This window comes from Trichomycterus rosablanca, chromosome 15 (genome assembly GCF_030014385.1).
Source record: "Trichomycterus rosablanca isolate fTriRos1 chromosome 15, fTriRos1.hap1, whole genome shotgun sequence".
NCBI lineage: Eukaryota > Metazoa > Chordata > Actinopteri > Siluriformes > Trichomycteridae > Trichomycterus > Trichomycterus rosablanca.
In genome coordinates this window covers 27,749,917-27,767,849 of record NC_086002.1, presented here as the reverse complement: position 1 = coordinate 27,767,849, position 17,933 = coordinate 27,749,917, and the positions used below count along the sequence as shown (strand labels likewise).

Here is a 17,933-nt window from a genome sequence, read left to right as displayed (position 1 = left end):
GTGCCAGGTGGCTAAGGAGACGGCTCCGCCAGCCTCCACATTCATGGGCCATTTGTTGGCATCTCGGCCTAATGAAACAGTAGCCGTTGATTTTACAGTCCTGGAGCCCACGACGGGTGGGGTGGAGAACGTCTTGATAATCACCGACGTCTTTAGTAAGTACTCCATTGCAGTTCCAACACGGGATCAGCGGGCCCCGACCGTTGCCCAGGTCTTGATCACGGAGTGGTTCTATAGGTTTGGTATCCCTGGTCGGCTTCATTCCGACCAGGGGCGCTGTTTCGAGGGCATATTAATCCAACAACTTTGCAGTATGTATGGGATCCAGAAGTCGCGAACAACCCCGTACCACCCGGCTGGGAACGGGCAATGCGAACGGTTCAACCGTACGTTGCACAATCTGCTGCGCACCCTGCCGGTCTCTCGTAAGCGCGACTGGGCTACTTGCTTGCCACATGTACTATTCTGCTATAACACCACTCCGCATCAGTCCACAGGAGAATCGCCACACTTCCTAATGTTTGGACAGGAGCCGCAACTGCCAGTGGACTTTCTGCTAGGCCGAGTTCGGCCGCCGGCTCAGGGGAGAGTGTGTGATTGGATACAGGAACATCAGACTCGGCTTCAAGTGGCATTCGATGGGGCTAGGGAACGTCTGGCAGCGACGGCGGAATACCGCAAAGACAAGCATGATGCACGGGTGCGGAGCCCGGCTTTAAAAGTAGGACAGCTGGTGTACGTACGTGACCTCAGCGTGCGAGGTCGAAATAAAATCCAAGACCGGTGGAGCTCCTTGGTACACACGGTTGTGCGTGCTCCTTTGGAAGCTGGGGCCGTGTATACCATCGCCCCTGTCGGTGACCCGACAAAACTGAAGCACGTGCATCGCAGTATGCTGAAAGGACTGGTGGGGCCTCATGCCCCTGATAATCACCTGGGGTTGACCCAACCTGGAGAATCAACTCCCACTGACTCAGGGGAGCTGTCTAGTGAGGAAGACGTTCTCCTTGGGGAGCCGGTAGGTAACACCGGCCCATATGTTCCTGCTGGGCCTTACGCCCCCCAAGGTTGTGCTCCAGGGGGAGGCGAGGGGCTGGGTCAGAATAGTCAGGATGTCCCTTTTAGTAGCTCGGCTGCGGGCCCGTCGGCCATTTGGCCGCCAGGTCGCAAACCTTGTCGGGGTGAGCAATTGCCACGTCGTACCACCCGGGCCACTGCGGGGCAACATTCCAACCCGCATCGGTTGCCTTGTGGGGCGACTATAAATTTTTGATGTTACCTCAATTTGGATATGGGGACGTATATGTGGTATCGTCGGGCCGACGATAAAAGATGTGGGGGGTAGATTGTGGTGGTGCTCCAGTACCTTTAAGTGTGCTGCAGCCGTGTCGCATCGTTGGTTACGTCATTACGCTGGCTCGTTGTTCGGCGTTAGCGATAGTCTTTAAATTCACGGTGCGGACACGACCAGTGGAGCAAGCTCGGGCTGTTTCACGCAGTTCCGCCTGGCCATCAGGATTGGTTTTGCTGTTATTGCTCGTTCGCGAGCGATCCTTTTGTGGAGGCAACGGTTGGTATTTTCACGTTTCTCTCTGGAGGGAATTCCGTTCGGTGGCCTGCGTTCTGAAGTGGCTCCTTTGGGCTCTATCTGTGCTTTGCAGTGGTTTATTCAGTTCGCTTTCTCCCCGCGTTCTGGATCCATACTCGTGACTTTTGTCTCCGAGACCAGCTGGGTATTCGGGTTTGGTGTACATTAATATTGGACTTTAGGCTGCCAGGTGCTCTCATCTCTCCTCTACTGGGCTTATAACCAGCTTTGCATCGTCGGGCTCCACTCCGGCTGTTGTTCTGCTTTCATTGTGTTTTTATTATAGTATATTTCCACGCTGTTGCTTGTTTTGGATTGTGGCGGCATCCCACTGGGAGGGGCCGTGTGCCGCCATTTCAAACAGCAGCGTGTGTGGGTTAACTTTAATTAGTGTATGTGTGAGGGTGTGTGGGGTGGTAAGTGGGTATTAACCACTCGTTATCGAGTATGTTGTTTTTGTGATTTGGTTTATTTTATTTTATCGTTTGATGATTGATTTATTTAGTTATTTTCTGGGTTATGATTTCTTTGGTTGATTTTCTTTTTGATTTCTATATACATTCTGTGGGGCAGTGGTTGGGTTTTCAGGGCCTGTGTGGGCCTCACCTTTGTTCCTCACGACTTGCTGGGTTGGTAATGGTGCCTTGCTGTGCCCTCTTGGGGATGTGATATTTGCTTGGGGTGTATAGCTTACCGTGTGTGTGTGCTGTCACTGTTTTGTAAATTGCTTTACTGCTGGTCCCGTGGGCTCAGCTATTCCCGGCGGGTACTGTATAGTGTTAATCATATTTTCTGTTTTCTTTTCTCTTTCTCTTTGGCAGGATTGGGGACGATCAGTAGTGGGGGCCAACCCAGTGGTGGTGGGTATCCGGAGTTCACCTTTATGGTAGTGTAGCGTCACTTGGGTGTACAGTGCAGTGTAGATCACGTGTGGTCCTTTCGACCCACTCCGTAAGTACGGTCCTCCTGCTGGTAAGCCCTCTCTTGCCTTTCTTCTTTTATTATTTTGATTTTCTAGTATTGGTGTTTGTTCTGTATGTTTGGTATGTTGACATGTTATCCTGGTGGGCTTACCTCTAACCATACCCGCAGTAGTGTGTAAATAAGTGAGTATGTGTGTGTGTGTTTGGGTGTAACCATTTTAACAAAAGATTTAAGAATATATTGTGAATACGCTTGAAAGTAAATAAATATGTATACGATTAGAAATAGAACCCTGTCTCTGTCTTGATTGCACGGACTTGTTTGCTATTGGGCGGGTATCTTGTGAACTTTGGAAACCGTGATCAATTTGGGGCGTTTGTAATTATAAACTCTTTTCCCCTCGGGGGCCTATACCCCCCGGGGGTGGCGTTGTCGAAAGTACCTTCCGGGTTTCCGCCATCTATCACACTAACTTTGAACTTTCTCACCAAGAGCCAATTGGTGTGACTCGTCTGTGTGAGTCGTTGACCCAGTCCGCCAGGTGTGAATTGGGGTTCAATCGACTGGGAGGGACGTGCTCTGTGAATAGCTGACCCATCGGTGTGAGTTCTTTGTCATGAAGCACTTCTCTTTTATTGTCCTTAGATGGCTAAGAGTGAAGCTGCGTCTGAAACGCACCGCGGGGGTTAATAATTGAGATAAGAGTCGCTTCATAGACAGCTCCAGGTCGCCTGCGTTCACGTCTGTAACGGTGGCCAGTGTTGCCAGATCTGATTTTGAAAGTGGCAGGGTCACTGGCAGGTTTTCGAGCATGCCACTCATCGTTCATGACCACTGATTGTCAGATATCAGCAGTAATTGGACTGATTTGGAGATGTCGCTGGACTGCTTTAATGTCGCTGGACTGCTTTAATGTCGTTGAACTGCTGAACGTCGGCTGTTTTTCATGAGCCAATCTGGCAACCGCGTGGAAATGCCAACTGGAACGTGTTTGAGGTGAGAGAGCTTCTAGTTCCTTCTAAAACTTCTTTACACGCTCATAAACGAGATCATTCAAATCTGTCTGATTGCTGTTTGTTTCTTGCTTACAGTACCAGAACTGTGTTTGACTTTTACAGTAAGTTGATGTTACTGTAATTGCATTTTACAGTAACATCACAGTAAAAACTTGGCTTAACTGTACAGTACTGTAATTATTAGTTAACTTCTTATTATTTAATGATACATTTTAGGAACTCTGTACATTGTACTTCTTTTACTTATATCTTACACAATACTACTATTTAATCCACACAGACAATTATTGCAACATATCAGATTGTTTATTTAAATCACTGCAAACGCTTGAAGCACTTTTAACAAAAACGTGCACAAAATGTCCTTAAAAACATTCTTACTTTAATCCATGCGACTTTCAAAATACATTTAAAAGAACACACTTTTACTGTTGAATAATTCAGTATTGAACGCATAGTACAACAATGAACAATGAATGTAGGTGAACTTACATTAGAAATAAGACATGAGCTTCAGAAATGCAGGGTTACAGAAACACAGACTTAACATGAAATGAACCTAGGTGTTCCTATAGGTAGACCCTGGGTAGCAAACGTAGCGAGGTGAATCACTTCTCAACCTGCCTTGTTCTTTTCCATTAACAATCCATTCAGCGTGGTTCACCTGTAATCACACAAATAGAATATTTAACAGCTCTGTGCAATTCAGTACACGGTATTCTCAAAATAAATCTAATCTTTCTGAAAAATTACAATGTTTTGTAAGGATCCTGTGGCGACTGTTGAACGATGTCACAGTTTACAGCGTCGCAGGCCTTATTAACCATTAATATTATTAATAATGAACAATTACTAACGTTAACTCGGCTAATGTTAGCCTCTGACTGATGTCATGAACAGTGTGAGCGAGATCACCACTATCCACAGATTAGCTACAATGCTAGCGCTGTGGTGTCGTAAATGTACCTAAACTTTGCTCTTGACCACAGCAGGTTCATAAAGACAATGACTAACGTAGCTTTTAAACATGAAACTCACAGTCATTTGTAAAATGGAACGTTTACTTGTTTTACTTTGGATAAAATTGCCATGATGCAGTGGAAAATACTGTCTGTGAGAACTATTTACAGTATTTCACTGTGTGGTATGTGGTTAATAACTGTAGAAATGATGGGCTCTCTCCTCCATCTCTCACTGAAAGCTCTTCAACAAACGCTTAAAAGAGTAAAGAGTCTTAAGCTGTCATCCTTAACCATATGGTCACTGCATCGGCCTAAGTGAATATGGTCATGTAGTTATTTTTATTACTTAAGTAAATATATATGACATTTGGTAATGTGAAAAAAAAAACATATAGCATACAGTGAGTGATATAAATGTTTTTTCTATATTTTCTATTTATTTTTGGTGAGTATAATATGTTGTAGTATTATTTGTATATTGTGTCCTTTGACTGTAAATCTTCATTGATTTATATTATGGGGAGAGAGGCCAGAGTATTTTGTTTTCAGTGGCAGAAAAAAAATGTTACCACAGCAAGAACAGATTTGATTTCAAAGTGACAGGGTCGTCATTTATGACCACTGACTTCAGATATCAGCAGTAATTGGACATATTCTGGAATGTCGTGAATCGTCCATGTCACTGTGTGTGTGTGTGTGTGTGTGTGTGTTTGTGTGTGTGTGTTTGTGTGTGTGTGTGTGTGTATATACGCGCTAATTGTGCTCCCATGTCATGTTCAGAATAAATGGTGAAGATTCCAGTTTCTGACTCCGTGTGGTTGGTGTCCTGAGCTGTCCGACCTGTTCAAGTCTGCTACACTTGCAGTCTTAGAGAAATCACCACTGATGTTGAAGTGTCGTTTATTGTTTTCGGAATACCAGCTGCATCAGCTCATCTTCACTTTCAGGAGGCCAAACCCCTGACTCTTCTGTCTCAGAACTCTCATGTGATTCTTTCATGAGCTCTTCTCCCTCAGATCCTTGGTTGGACAGAATCTGCTGGGTGTGGGTCTGCTCCTCACTGCTCCTCCTCTGATTATCACCGTTTACCTCCTCAGCGTTGTTCTCCAAATAACCCTCCTGGTTTTGAATCTGGTTGTACCTGCAGTACTCCGTGTCTTCAGTGTCTCCATGGCCTGGTTCTTCTCCTTCCTGAATGTTGACTTCACATGCTTTACTCACTAGCGAGCAAACATTAACAGTGTGTGCCGGGCTCGAGCTGGCCACATAGAATTTGTCAGATGTTTTCAAGCTGTGGCACATTGCTTCAACAACTTTCTCACGCTTCTCTTGAGTTAAATTATTTTTAGCCTGTGCACAAGATTGACATTATAACACAGCAAAATAAATGATGACATGAAGTAAACACAAGACTATTACTCCCGTGGGTGACTACAGAAGACCGTATGTCTGTCATGTTTGTGTCCCTTCGTAACCCTGCATAGACCCAAGCCATGGAAACAAAATTGGAAATCTTTCGGATTTCAGACCCCGAAAAAAGGGTGTCACAGTTGTCCCTTTAGCGTGGCATCCGTGGGCGTAGATTGGCAAAGTCTTTAAACCAGTCAAACTCAGATTTAGTGAGGGCAATTTGTGCTCTTCCATAGCTGGCCATGGTTTTGTGGTCATGTATCTGAAAGCACAAAAAATGATTGAAACACAGATGCTAATTGTGCAAATGTAGATTCACTGAAGGACAATGGTTTAATCATACTGTCAGGCAATTGTCCCTCATGAGGTGCTTCAACATTTACATTAATAACATAGTTGTCAGTTTAGCTGACTTGATGTTTTTAGAGGTCATGTTGGCAAAGACGCAGGAACGGTGCCCTGAAATGCAACCTGCATAAACCGGCAAAAACCCAATCACGAGTTGCCGGAGGCTGATGTTGTCAGGTGCAGCTTTTAAGTCATCTGGAAGAAAAAGGGACAAGTGACAGGTAAGTATGTGGAGAAGTACATGGATCAGTGTGCTGATGTTGAAAGTGGGTTTTTATTCTCTCACCCAAAATTTTTGGAATGGTATTCATTGCTTCTTCTCTGAATTTTTGTAAGTCATCTAAGCTTATCAGCCGCTCTAAAATGAAGCAGACACATTGTTATTATTGTTGTTCCACAACGTAAATAATAGAACCTGGAGGTATTCAATTCTGTAATACAATTATAAAAAAAACAAAAAACTTTTCTATATTTAATATTAAAATGATGTAAATTTTATATGTAAATATTATTTGTGTTGTTGTAAGTTGGACTTTGATCATAATAAATATATAAAACTGCTTAATGAAATTTCAGAAAAATTACAAATCTTTTTTGTTTTATATTAAATTAATGTAAATAATGTAAATGTTATATCTAAATTATATTGGTGTTGTAAATATTACAAAAGTTTTCTACGTTTTATATTAAAATGATGTAAATATTATATATATTTTATATTAACATGAAGTAAATGTTATATCTAAATAACATTAATGTAAAAATTACAAAACTTCTATATTTTATATTAAATTAATGTTGGACTTTGATCATAATAAATAAATAAAACTGCTTAATGAAATTGCAGAAAAATTAAAAAATTTTTCTATGCTTTATATTAAAATGATGTAAATGTTACATCTAAATTATATTTGTGTTGTAAATATTACAAAACTTTTCTACGTTTTGTATTAAAATTATGTAAATGTTATATCTATTTTATATTAAAAATTGTATTAAAATTATGTAAATGTTATATCTATTTTATATTAAAATAATGTAAATGTTATATCTAAATAACATTAATGTAGTAAATATTACAAATCTTTTTAGTTTTATATTAAATTAATGTAAATTAACGTAAATGTTATATCTAAATTATGTGTTGTAAATATTACAGATCTTTCCTGTTTTATATTAAAATGACAAATGTTATATGTAAATATTATTTGTGTTGTTGTAAGTTGGACTTTGATCATAATATAAAAACTGTGTAATGAAATTGCAGAAAAATTACACAACTTTTCTGTTTTATATTAAAATAATGTAAATGTTATATCTAAATAACATTAATGTAGTAAAAATTACAAAACTTTTCTATATTTCATATTAAAATGATGTAAATGTTATATCCATTTTGTATTAAAATGATATAAATGTTTTATCCAAATAACATTAATGTATTAAACATTACAAAACTTTTCTATATTTCATATGAAAATGGTGTAAATGTTGTATCTGAATAATGTATGTGTTGTTATTTGGACTGTGATAACATGGAGTAAAATAGCATTTTTGGTGGTAAGCATACCATTTTTTTCCTCGGGCACAGAATGTTGATGAACAACTATTTGTTTGCTCAGTGACTTAAGCTCCATGGACAGTGTGGAAAGGACCAACTTCATAATGGATTGGCTGATGCGAACATGTCTGTGTAACGGAGTTAAAAAGTTATAATATTAATACCCTTATTTTAATGAATTCTAGCAAAATTATTTGTTAACAGTTAATTCATTATTATACTATACTATTATATTATATTATACTATTATAATACACGATTACTTGTATTATTAGTTTTTTGTATTTTCTAAAAATAATGAGTTCATATGTTGTATGTTTTTTAATGGACTACAATTCCCTGCTTCACACATGCGCAACTGCAAAGCTCCTATAATTGTCCCTCAGCGCTTTCCTTACTCCAGTGGCGCTCTTACTCTGTGAGCTATTTTATATTTTAAAAGGAACATATGTACTTGTAAAGTGAATTACTACAAACATGATCAGTAATATCAGTCATGTAACTTGATTGATGTGATTTTTGTCAAATATTGGCGCATATTTAATAGTTTGTAACTTTAGTTCCAGATTATTTTTTTGGCGCCAATCGTGTTACACTGGGCAAATGCGCTTAATCTCATCTTTCTTTTATCTTTATAGAGCTTGTGCAGTTGCAGAATACAGTCTGAATTAAAGGATTGTATGTGTGTTTATGCAGGTATGTTGTCATTTGTCCTAAAATGTCACAAAATGTAAATCTGTTCAGTGAAGCTTCAGAAAAAAAAAACCTCTCTACTAGAGAGAGAGTAAAGATCTTTATCCACTATACGATCACAAACAATTGTCAATGTATTTTTTTTATTATTATTTTTTTTTTTATTATTATTATTTTTCTTCTTGGAAGAAACAATGTATAATTACCGAAAAGATTGTTCATGTGAACTTTCCTTTTCTTCCAGGGTGCTGTGCAGGAGTTTTGAGTCGAGTAAAGGTTTCATCATCACTGAAATAATCTGGTGAGGATGTAACACATTTTCTTTTTTTTTATTACTTGCTGTACAGTCTTTCTACAGAGTCTCTGGAGCTGGAAGATGTGTCATCATCACTGGAAGTATCTGCTGACGGCGAGGTGGCTCTTTTTTTTTTTCAGGTTTTTCCACAGCTTGTTTGGGGCAGCATTGTGTTTCAGCATCACTGGAAGAATGAGGTGAGGATGGTTGTATTTTCTTTTCCTTTTACCTCCACTTTTTTTCACAAGGTGCTTGAGCTGTGAATGTTTTTGCCCATCATTGGAGCGGTTTTGTGAGTGTGAAATGTGTCTTTTTTTAATTCTTCTTTTCTTTTCAATTGTCTCCACAGGCTGACTGAAATGAACAGATCTTTCCCCAACACTGGAGAAGTCCTGAGATCCTCTGTTATTTAAGCTCTTTATTTTTTGCCCTAGTAAAGGAAATAAAACACACCAACTAACCATAATAACAGTTTTCTGAGGGTTTTATGTATTAGTGTAAGTATGCAGATCAAAGTTAACTTGTTAATGAGTCATGTGCTATTTACCTTTTAGCTGAGCCCTTAGAAAATCAATTTTCCTTCGTTTCTTTCTGATTATCTCCTTCAGCATAGTGACCTCTGTTATGCTGCCAGTTGCCTGCTGTTTGTGATAGTTAGCCAAATTTTTCTTAATGCACATTTTCTTTGCTTCTTTTATTTTTTCTTTCATTTCAGTGGCCTTTTAGAATGAAAATGTAGGGTTAATGTAAGGTCTTTGTAAAAAGTTGGGTTGTAATTGAAAGTATATGTTAAGTTTACCTGTTTACCAGTTTGTGGAATTTTACTAAATGCTGATCAAGGCGAGTCAGCTCTTTTGCTGGGCACATGGGGCAGTTTAGAGGTCCGCTGTATCTGTTACACAAATGTATGTGATGCAGAAAGCTTTCTGTGAAGCACATGTTAGAAAGCTCTATCAGAGAAAGAATTACCTGTTAGAGTGCTGGCTCAGAAGAATCTTTCTGTCCTTTGGGTCTGAGACCTTGTGTGTCATAGTCAAGTGCTGATGTATGTTGCAGGACATCTCTTCTGTGTCCTATGCCCTTGCTTTTCCTAAAAATTACACATTAAGAATTATAAACTTGAAACATACATACTCAGTTGCTAAAAGTGAACACATCTTATTATTGTCTTTACAAAAATTGTTTACTGGAAAGAAAACCTACATGCACACAGACAATTCAACAAGTTCAGACAAGTTTCAACACGAGGGTTAGGGCTAGGGTTAGAAAATGGTAGTAATGTTAAAAAAACCACACAAAAGCCTGTGGAAGTAAAGAAATGAACAGCATTAACCCAATTCATCTACCTAGCAGTATCATTTAAAATTATTTGATATTTAGGGTTAGGGTAAGGAGTACGTAATATTACTACAAATGGTAGAAGAAATATGTATTTTAAATGAAATTGACATTATGCCCAAAAATCTTTTACTGTATTTGGCAGTATAATTATTATGTAATATTGATGTGGTAATATAGAAGAATTGTGTACATGTTCTACACATTATAGAAAAGTTACATATTTTAATGAAGTTTTAGAAATAAATGAATTGTTTTATCAATGAATTAATTTTTTTCACTGTATTTACCAAATTAGCAGTATAATTATTATGTAATATTGATGTGGTAATATAGAGGAATTGTGTAAATGTTCTACACATTATATAAAAGTTTTTTAATGAAGTTTTATAAATAAATTAAACCTTTTCAATGAATTACAAATATTTTGCTGTATTTACCTAATTAGCAGTATAAATATTATATAATGTTGATGTTTGATGTGGTAATATAGAGGAATTGTGTAAATGTTCTACACATTATAGAAAAGTTACATATTTGTAATAAACATTTAGATATAACTTGTAGCTTGTCAGTATAATTATTGCGTAATATTGATGTGTTAGTATAGAAGAATTGTGTACATTTTCTACAAATTATAATAAAGTTAATATAAAAAGTTATAATAAAATCTTAGATAAATTCTGGTAAAAATGGTTATTTATTTATTTCCACAGGTTGTCTTGTGAAGGTAAAATGATGTTAATCCATTGAAACTACAATTTGATTCTAAGTGTAATTTAGGAGTAAAACGTGATATTGATTTGAGAGCAAAGAAGATATCTGCAAATTGTCTATAAACCTATATTTTTTTACCTGATAGTATAAAAGATTTTTTTACATTTTTGTAACTAGAAAAATTATGTAATTTGATTGGATGTTAAAAAAAAACAAAAAAAAAAAACATTTGTACTCAATTTACCTATTTAGCAGGACATTATATCATTTTCATGTAATAATTTTGTAGGAGTATAGAAGAATTGTGTAAAATGTCTACAAATTATATAAATTTAATGTATTTTTTACAATAATATAATGAAACTTGTATTTGTTTTTCGATTGAGTGTCATGACATTTATTTGTGGTCATAGAGTTCCAAGTGGTCAGCAAGATGTACTGCAAAGAAATATTTAAAAAATGTGTAATTTTTCTATATTTATAGCAAAATTATGTAATCAGTTAGGCACCGGACAAATGGTTAGGATTTGGACCATAATTAGGGTTAGGGTCCTAGATGGGAGGGGTAAGTTAGGATTAGGGCCCTGGATTAGAGGGATCGGTTAGGGTTAGCTTAGCCCTAGATGGAAGGGTTAGGTTAGGCTTAGGGCCCTAGATTAGGGGGATCGGTTAGGTTTAGGGCCCTATAGATGGAAGGGATAGGTTGGGGTTAGGGCCCTAGATTAGAGAGATCAGTTAGGGTTAGAGCCCTAGATGGAAGGGATGGGTTAGGATTTGGGCCCTAAATGGGAATGATAGGTTAGGGTTAGGGCCCTAAATAGAGGGGATGAGTTAGGGTTAGTGGAATATGTTGGGGTTAGGGCCCTACACAAACTTTATTTTTGAAACTATAAAATAAAATACAATTCTCAAAAGTCCAATTATGAAATTAACCAAAAGGATTTTTGGGGGGATCAAAAAGCGATAGAGGACTATAACACTACACACTATAAGTGCTTTAAGAAGTCCCCATATGGTCCCAGATCCCCAAATTACTCCCAAAAGAAAGGGCCCTGTAAATATAAATATTTACATTTTATTATTCATACCATTAGGATAAACTGTAAGGTTTTAATCCAGAAAAACTAGTTTCTTTTTCTTTGCTGAGTAGACCATGTTTTGTTTGTTTCCAATCCCATTATTTTCAAATTAGACGTCCCCACTTCCCCAAAATGTCTCACCAAATGAGTATGAAGATTTTTATTTTGAATATTCTACAAATGTTGTTTTAATCTTATTTGCATTGAATATTTAGTTTCCCCAACATCTTTTTTTCACAATGCATGCACACAATGACATATACTACATTTTGGGAATTTAAATTAATCTCCTGGGTAATTGGATAGCCCCACTCTTCCACCTTCAAAAACGTGGCCTGTAGGTAATGATTTACTCAACCAGATGGTGAACCTAGATCTGACCAAGAGATCTTTTAGATTTTTATTCTTCCTATAGGCAGACATCAGACGGTAGTTTTGCAATGGTAAGTGAATTGATCGGATAAACTTGAAATTTTTGTTTTAAATGTCTTGAGTTTTTGACTGTTCAGAATAGGTAGTGATAAGTAGGATCATATTTTGCATATCTAAATTTTTAATGACCGATGTTCCTGACCTTAATCCTCTAAGTGTCTCAAATTTAATGTTTTTAAGAAAGCATCTAGAATAACCACGAGTTCTTAGAGCTTCAGAAATGGGTTCCAGATGCCTCGTCGAAGTGCTCCCGCATAGAACAGACTCGATGAAAGCGAATCAACTGAGATTTGATAAGGCTTCTAAAGGTATGTTTTGGGTGATAGCTAGATTTGTGTAGGAGACAATGAGTATCAGTTGGTTTCAAAAATACTTCAGTCTGCAACTTTTTTGTCCCTCCTTTGTTTCTGTAAAAAGAACCGTTGTATCTAGAAATCAATAGTATTAGAATTTTAGTGCCTTAATTTTAATATGTTGGTGATGTAAATTAAGTCTAAAAATTGCTCAAACAGACTCATGTCATGAGACCAAATGCCAAAATGTCATCCAGATAGCGATAATAAAGTGTTGGTGAATATTTGCATTTTTCAAAAAGTGTTTCTTCCCATTCTGCCATATAGATATTCACATAAGCTGAAGCAATTTTTTTTACCCATTGCTGTACCTTGTATTTGTAAATAGAGTTTAGAATCAAACTCAAAATCATTTCTAATTTGATTAATTTCTAATAATTGTAAGATGGATTCACTTGGACGGGATGGGTCAGGATACTTTTCAAAACGTCTCACTGCCTGTAAGCCAATCTCAGTATTGATATTAGTGTATAAACTCTCACTATCTATAGTGAATAAGAACACTGTTGATGGAAAAATTTTATCTTTAATTTTTTCAGTAAAATTAGAAGTATCCTTAAGATAACTCAGATGAAGTTGCGATATGTGATTAAAAAAATAATCAATATATTGTGCAATGTTATAAGTTTCGCTGCCACAATCCGAAACAATCGGGCAGCGCTGAGGAACCTCAGAGGGAATCGTCCATTTACTTGGATCCTTATGAATTTTTGGAAGTAAGTAAAACTGTTTTAATCTAGGAGTATCTGGACCTATTAAATAATTCTTCTGTTGTTGATTAATGAAACCTTTCTCTCTGAACTCCTGAAGTATACCTACCAGCATAGAAATTGTACCCTGCAGTAATAATTGTTCTAAGGGCTTATAATGGTTAGTGTTATCTAATTGTCTTTTAGCTTCCAAAACATACTGCTGTTTATCCATAATTACTATATTAGAGCCTTTATCCGCTGGTTTAATAATGATGTCCCTCTTCTTTTGCAGTTCCTTAAGAGCCTTGCGTTCAAACAGGGTCAGATTGTCAGATCCGTCCTTATTATCAGAAGAGTTAAAAAATACATTTATGTTATCCTTAATTACATTACGAATCAATGAGCTGATTACATTTATTGAAGGGTCCCAATTTGATGCATTTGTAAATGGTATATGTACTTTATTTGGCTCATACTGAAAATAATCTAATATTTTCAATTTTCTATTATAAGTGTGGACGTCCCTCTGAAGCTCCCCAGGGTCACCTCTGTCCGGCACTGGAGCAAAAGTAAGGCCTTTATTTAAAAGCTGTACTTGTGCCTCAGTAAGATGGAATGTTTTTGACAGATTAATAATATTATTGATATTTTTCTGTACAGGTGCTAAGCACTTCACCGAGTTTAAAAGTTTAACTGGTCCAGCCAGAAGTCAAAAATCTGTACAGCTGTCTCTCTCATCCAATGGTCCGGATCCCTGGGGTTGACCCTGAACCTGAGAGGACTGAGGTCCTGCAGTGGATTGCCATGTCTCCAGATGTAGGCGTTTAGCACTTTTTTTTTGTTGAGAATCTGGTAACAAATCAGAAAAATGAATCAGGGGAGTATAAATAACTGCATTTGGAAATATTACTTCTGCTACCCTCCATAATTCCTGCAGCTGTTTTTTTTAGCTGTTTTGTCCACTTGTTGATCCTTGTTATTAATACCCAGTGATAGAATTACCTTTTGAGTCTGAGGGTTAGGGGTCAACTTCTGTAGGACTGTAGAGATGTGCAGAAAGTTTGCTCCCGGAAGGCTATCTACTTGAACCTCACTGTGGTCAAAATACGGAATACGAGCCAAATTGGGATCTCCTATAAAAAACTATAGGTTTGACTATTTCAATGTGCCATTCTGAAAAAATTGTATTTGTTCTAGGGTGTTTAGTTGGTGGGTAGAAAATGACATTTGGATTTTTAAAATCGCTCGTCATGCATTGAATTTCGTGTTGAATTTTTATTTCCTGATTCCACTTGATTCAATGGAGTCAACCGTGGCCAAGAGCGATTGAGGGAGGATTCAGAGTGGGCTTTCACAAGCTTTGTTTTGTTCTTTGCCCCTTTACTCTGTTCCAAAGGATGTTTTTGGACAGTCCCATCGGATGACTCCTGGAAAAACCTAGAAATACTGTCCTCCATATCTAATATACTTACATTACTTCGTACTGGTTTTATTAATTTTTCGTTGATGTATTTCTGCACACACCATTTTTGTCCCACAGAAGTTGGCCTCATTCTGTTCTACTGGATTATCCCTTGGTATTTTTGAAGAGGACTGCAAGACCTGTGGAAATACTGGAGATAATGGCAAATCATCAGTACGTTCCTGTGGAATCGATGAACCTGTGTCCTCTCTATGAGAGTCAACAGATTCAAGAGACTCTAACAATTGTTGCTTTGCTTTTTCTACTGTTCCCTCCCTTAGTTTATGTTTAAATCTATTGGTTATCCATCTCACTGCAATATCCCACTCTACCTGTTCAAAACTAGTGATCCCCTTCAAGAAATCCTCCATCACCACAGCATAATGTTCCTTTAAAATACACATATTGGTCATCATCCATTTACTAGTGCTATCCTTCACTTTTTGCTTAACAGTCGGGTTTGGACATGCAGGTTTAATAAACTGAGTAAATTTGTCCACCTGGGGGTTTGGATCAGTTTGAAATAACATTTGGACATTTGTTTGACTACGTTTGTTCTAGCTAAAATCTCTCTATGTGTAAATTTCTGCTCCTCCTGCTCCACCCCATTCAGCTCAAAATGTTCCAAAACAGTGAATCTATTTTTAAGAAAAACCAGGACTGCCTTTAATGTTTAAGCAGGAAAGAAAGCACATGAAACAAACAGCTTTCTTACCTTCCCAAACTCATATGACCACTTTCACTAGGCCTCATTCGAGAATCTGTATGGAGACCAGATGGAGACTCTAATCAAGCAGCTTGACTTTAGTTCTTTTTATCAAGGAAGGAAGATCTTCTGTGAGTACTCACTCTTTAAAAACAATCCCAGATGCAGTCTCTTAAAAGCCTTTACAGCAGAGATGATCAGTAAAAAGAGAAAAGAAAAGCAGTCCATTGTCATGTGCCAGCCATGAAAAAAAGTTATCCTTGTTCCCAACCGGTTGGAAGCAGCAACCCTTTATTAAAGATTCGCTCTAAAAAATATCTATAAAAACTTCACCATTTGTGGTTTATTATATCCTCTGTATCCTGACGTTTTGCAAAAGTTATTGCTTTATCAGAGGACTGTTGGCTTGTGATTCTGTGGTGCTCCTTTCTACTTTGAAGAGCATTTGGGGTGGAGCACTCTCACAAATGAAGGGCGGAGCAGATCCCTTTCATCCTATAAGGGCTTCCTATCACTTAGAGATCATCAATACATTATTGTCCAATTGTATAGTGAGAGAAAGGCAAAGGAAAAGAAAAGAAAAAAATAATAATGATAAAAAAGACTAAAAGAAAAACAACCAATAAACCAACAATATTTAACTCTAGGCAGAGCTGGACTGGGAACAAAATTATGCCCTGGACTTTTTTCTTGACCAGCCCACTACAAGCACATCGCACCACACATATAACCCCCCCCCCCCCCCCCCATCCTACTTCCTGTTCCCCATATGCACATTTCATGTCACAACAACTTCCCACACATATACCTTCTTAGAGGAGTAGTTTTCTGAGCAGACCACTTCTCTCTGCAAACCCATCAATGACAGTATCTGTGTCCAGTGACATCAAAATGTCTCTCTCTGTGGCCATAAGCATTAAAGACCCTGTGACAGCCTGCTCCTGAGCCTGTTCTTGATGAATTTCAGTGAATGTGCGTTCACATGCCACCTGAGTGATGGAAAGTGTGAGCAGAAACTTGTATGCCAGACCAAGAATATGGTAGGCATCTGTCAGCAAGTTAAATCTTCTCAGAACCTGGTAACAGCACAGTGGACAATTTTTGCAGGACGAACAGCTCTTGCTAACAATTTCAGCATTCACTCCTTCAACTCCTTCTTCAACTTCCTCTACTGTTCTGGACTTCATCCAAAGAGGACAATTTCAACCTATCCCACTGAGCAGCCAAAGATTTCAGTTCACTTTGTAAGTTCTCAACAGTGGCTTGGTTGTTAAAAGTAAGTAAACACTTGCTGAGTCTCTGTAGTGCAAATTCAGGAAGAGGAGCAGAAGTGACCTGTGAAAAGTTCCTGGGGTATAGAAGGGATAGGTCAGCATAAAGAGTTCCATGAGTGAGAAATCTTCTCTGGATTGTTTCAACTACTGTGTCCACCATTATGCAGAGTAACCTCATACTCTTTGTGTGGATCTCTCACTCTCTCATCACCAGCCATTTCTCCAGACATTTTCGTTCTCTTTCTTTCTCTCTTCTGTGGCAGTCCAGTCTCTGCTACCACTTCAGTCTCTTTGTCCTGCTCTTGTACTTTATCATTTGCCCACTAAACAAATCTGTCTGCAGCTGCTTTGACAGGCACAAAGTCTCTGGCCATACTCTGCAGGTTTTTCCTGTGTAGCCACAACAGTTCTGTGAGCTGACAAAATGTCTATCCCTTCTGTTTGCAGGTATTTTGACAATGGTGAGGTCTGCTCAAAAATCTGAGGTAAATTTAAGCAGTTAATGTTGTTTCATACCTTAGCAAGGCCTCAGTAAATGCGCTTGCTTTTACTCGAACAATAGTCTTCATACTGGCCTGATCTTAAATGGCAGACAATGTAAGAAGAATGTCAACATACAGACCCTTGTCAGGGTGTCCAAATGATCCATAGACCTTCTTAAGAGCATTGTGTTTAGCCCACCGCCGGGTCTCTCCAATTGGAAAAAGGTGCTTATGTCTCTTATCCTGGCTTTCTTTTTCCCACACATTCATTCTTAGGAATGATTCACGAAAAAAACACAGCAATGTCATCAAGAAGGGAAAACAGTGATCCTCCTGCAATGACTACTTGAGTGCTGTCAGCAAGAACCAAATTTAGTACATGAGCATAGCACCATACATGCACTTGTTTAGGAGACACAGAACACATTAAGGCAGAAAAACCTTTATATTGGCCTTGCATATTAGATGCACCATCGGTGGCATGTCCAATACACTTGCTCATGTCCAACTTCAGCTTTTCAAGTACTTCATGAAGCAGACTGACAAAATACTGTCCAATAGCTTCTTGGCACTTAACAACAGTTTCATTTACTGTGTCTGT

At 38.0% G+C, this 17,933-nt stretch overlaps 1 long non-coding RNA gene across 1 annotated transcript; it reads left to right on the top strand.

The window, feature by feature from the left end:
- Window positions 1-8,755: 8,755 nt before the first annotated feature.
- On the top strand, window positions 8,756-9,271 carry LOC134329154 (uncharacterized). Its single transcript, XR_010014809.1, has 3 exons — window positions 8,756-8,803; window positions 8,938-8,994; window positions 9,147-9,271. It is a non-coding gene; the product is annotated as an uncharacterized LOC134329154 (long non-coding RNA).
- Window positions 9,272-17,933: the final 8,662 nt, after the last annotated feature.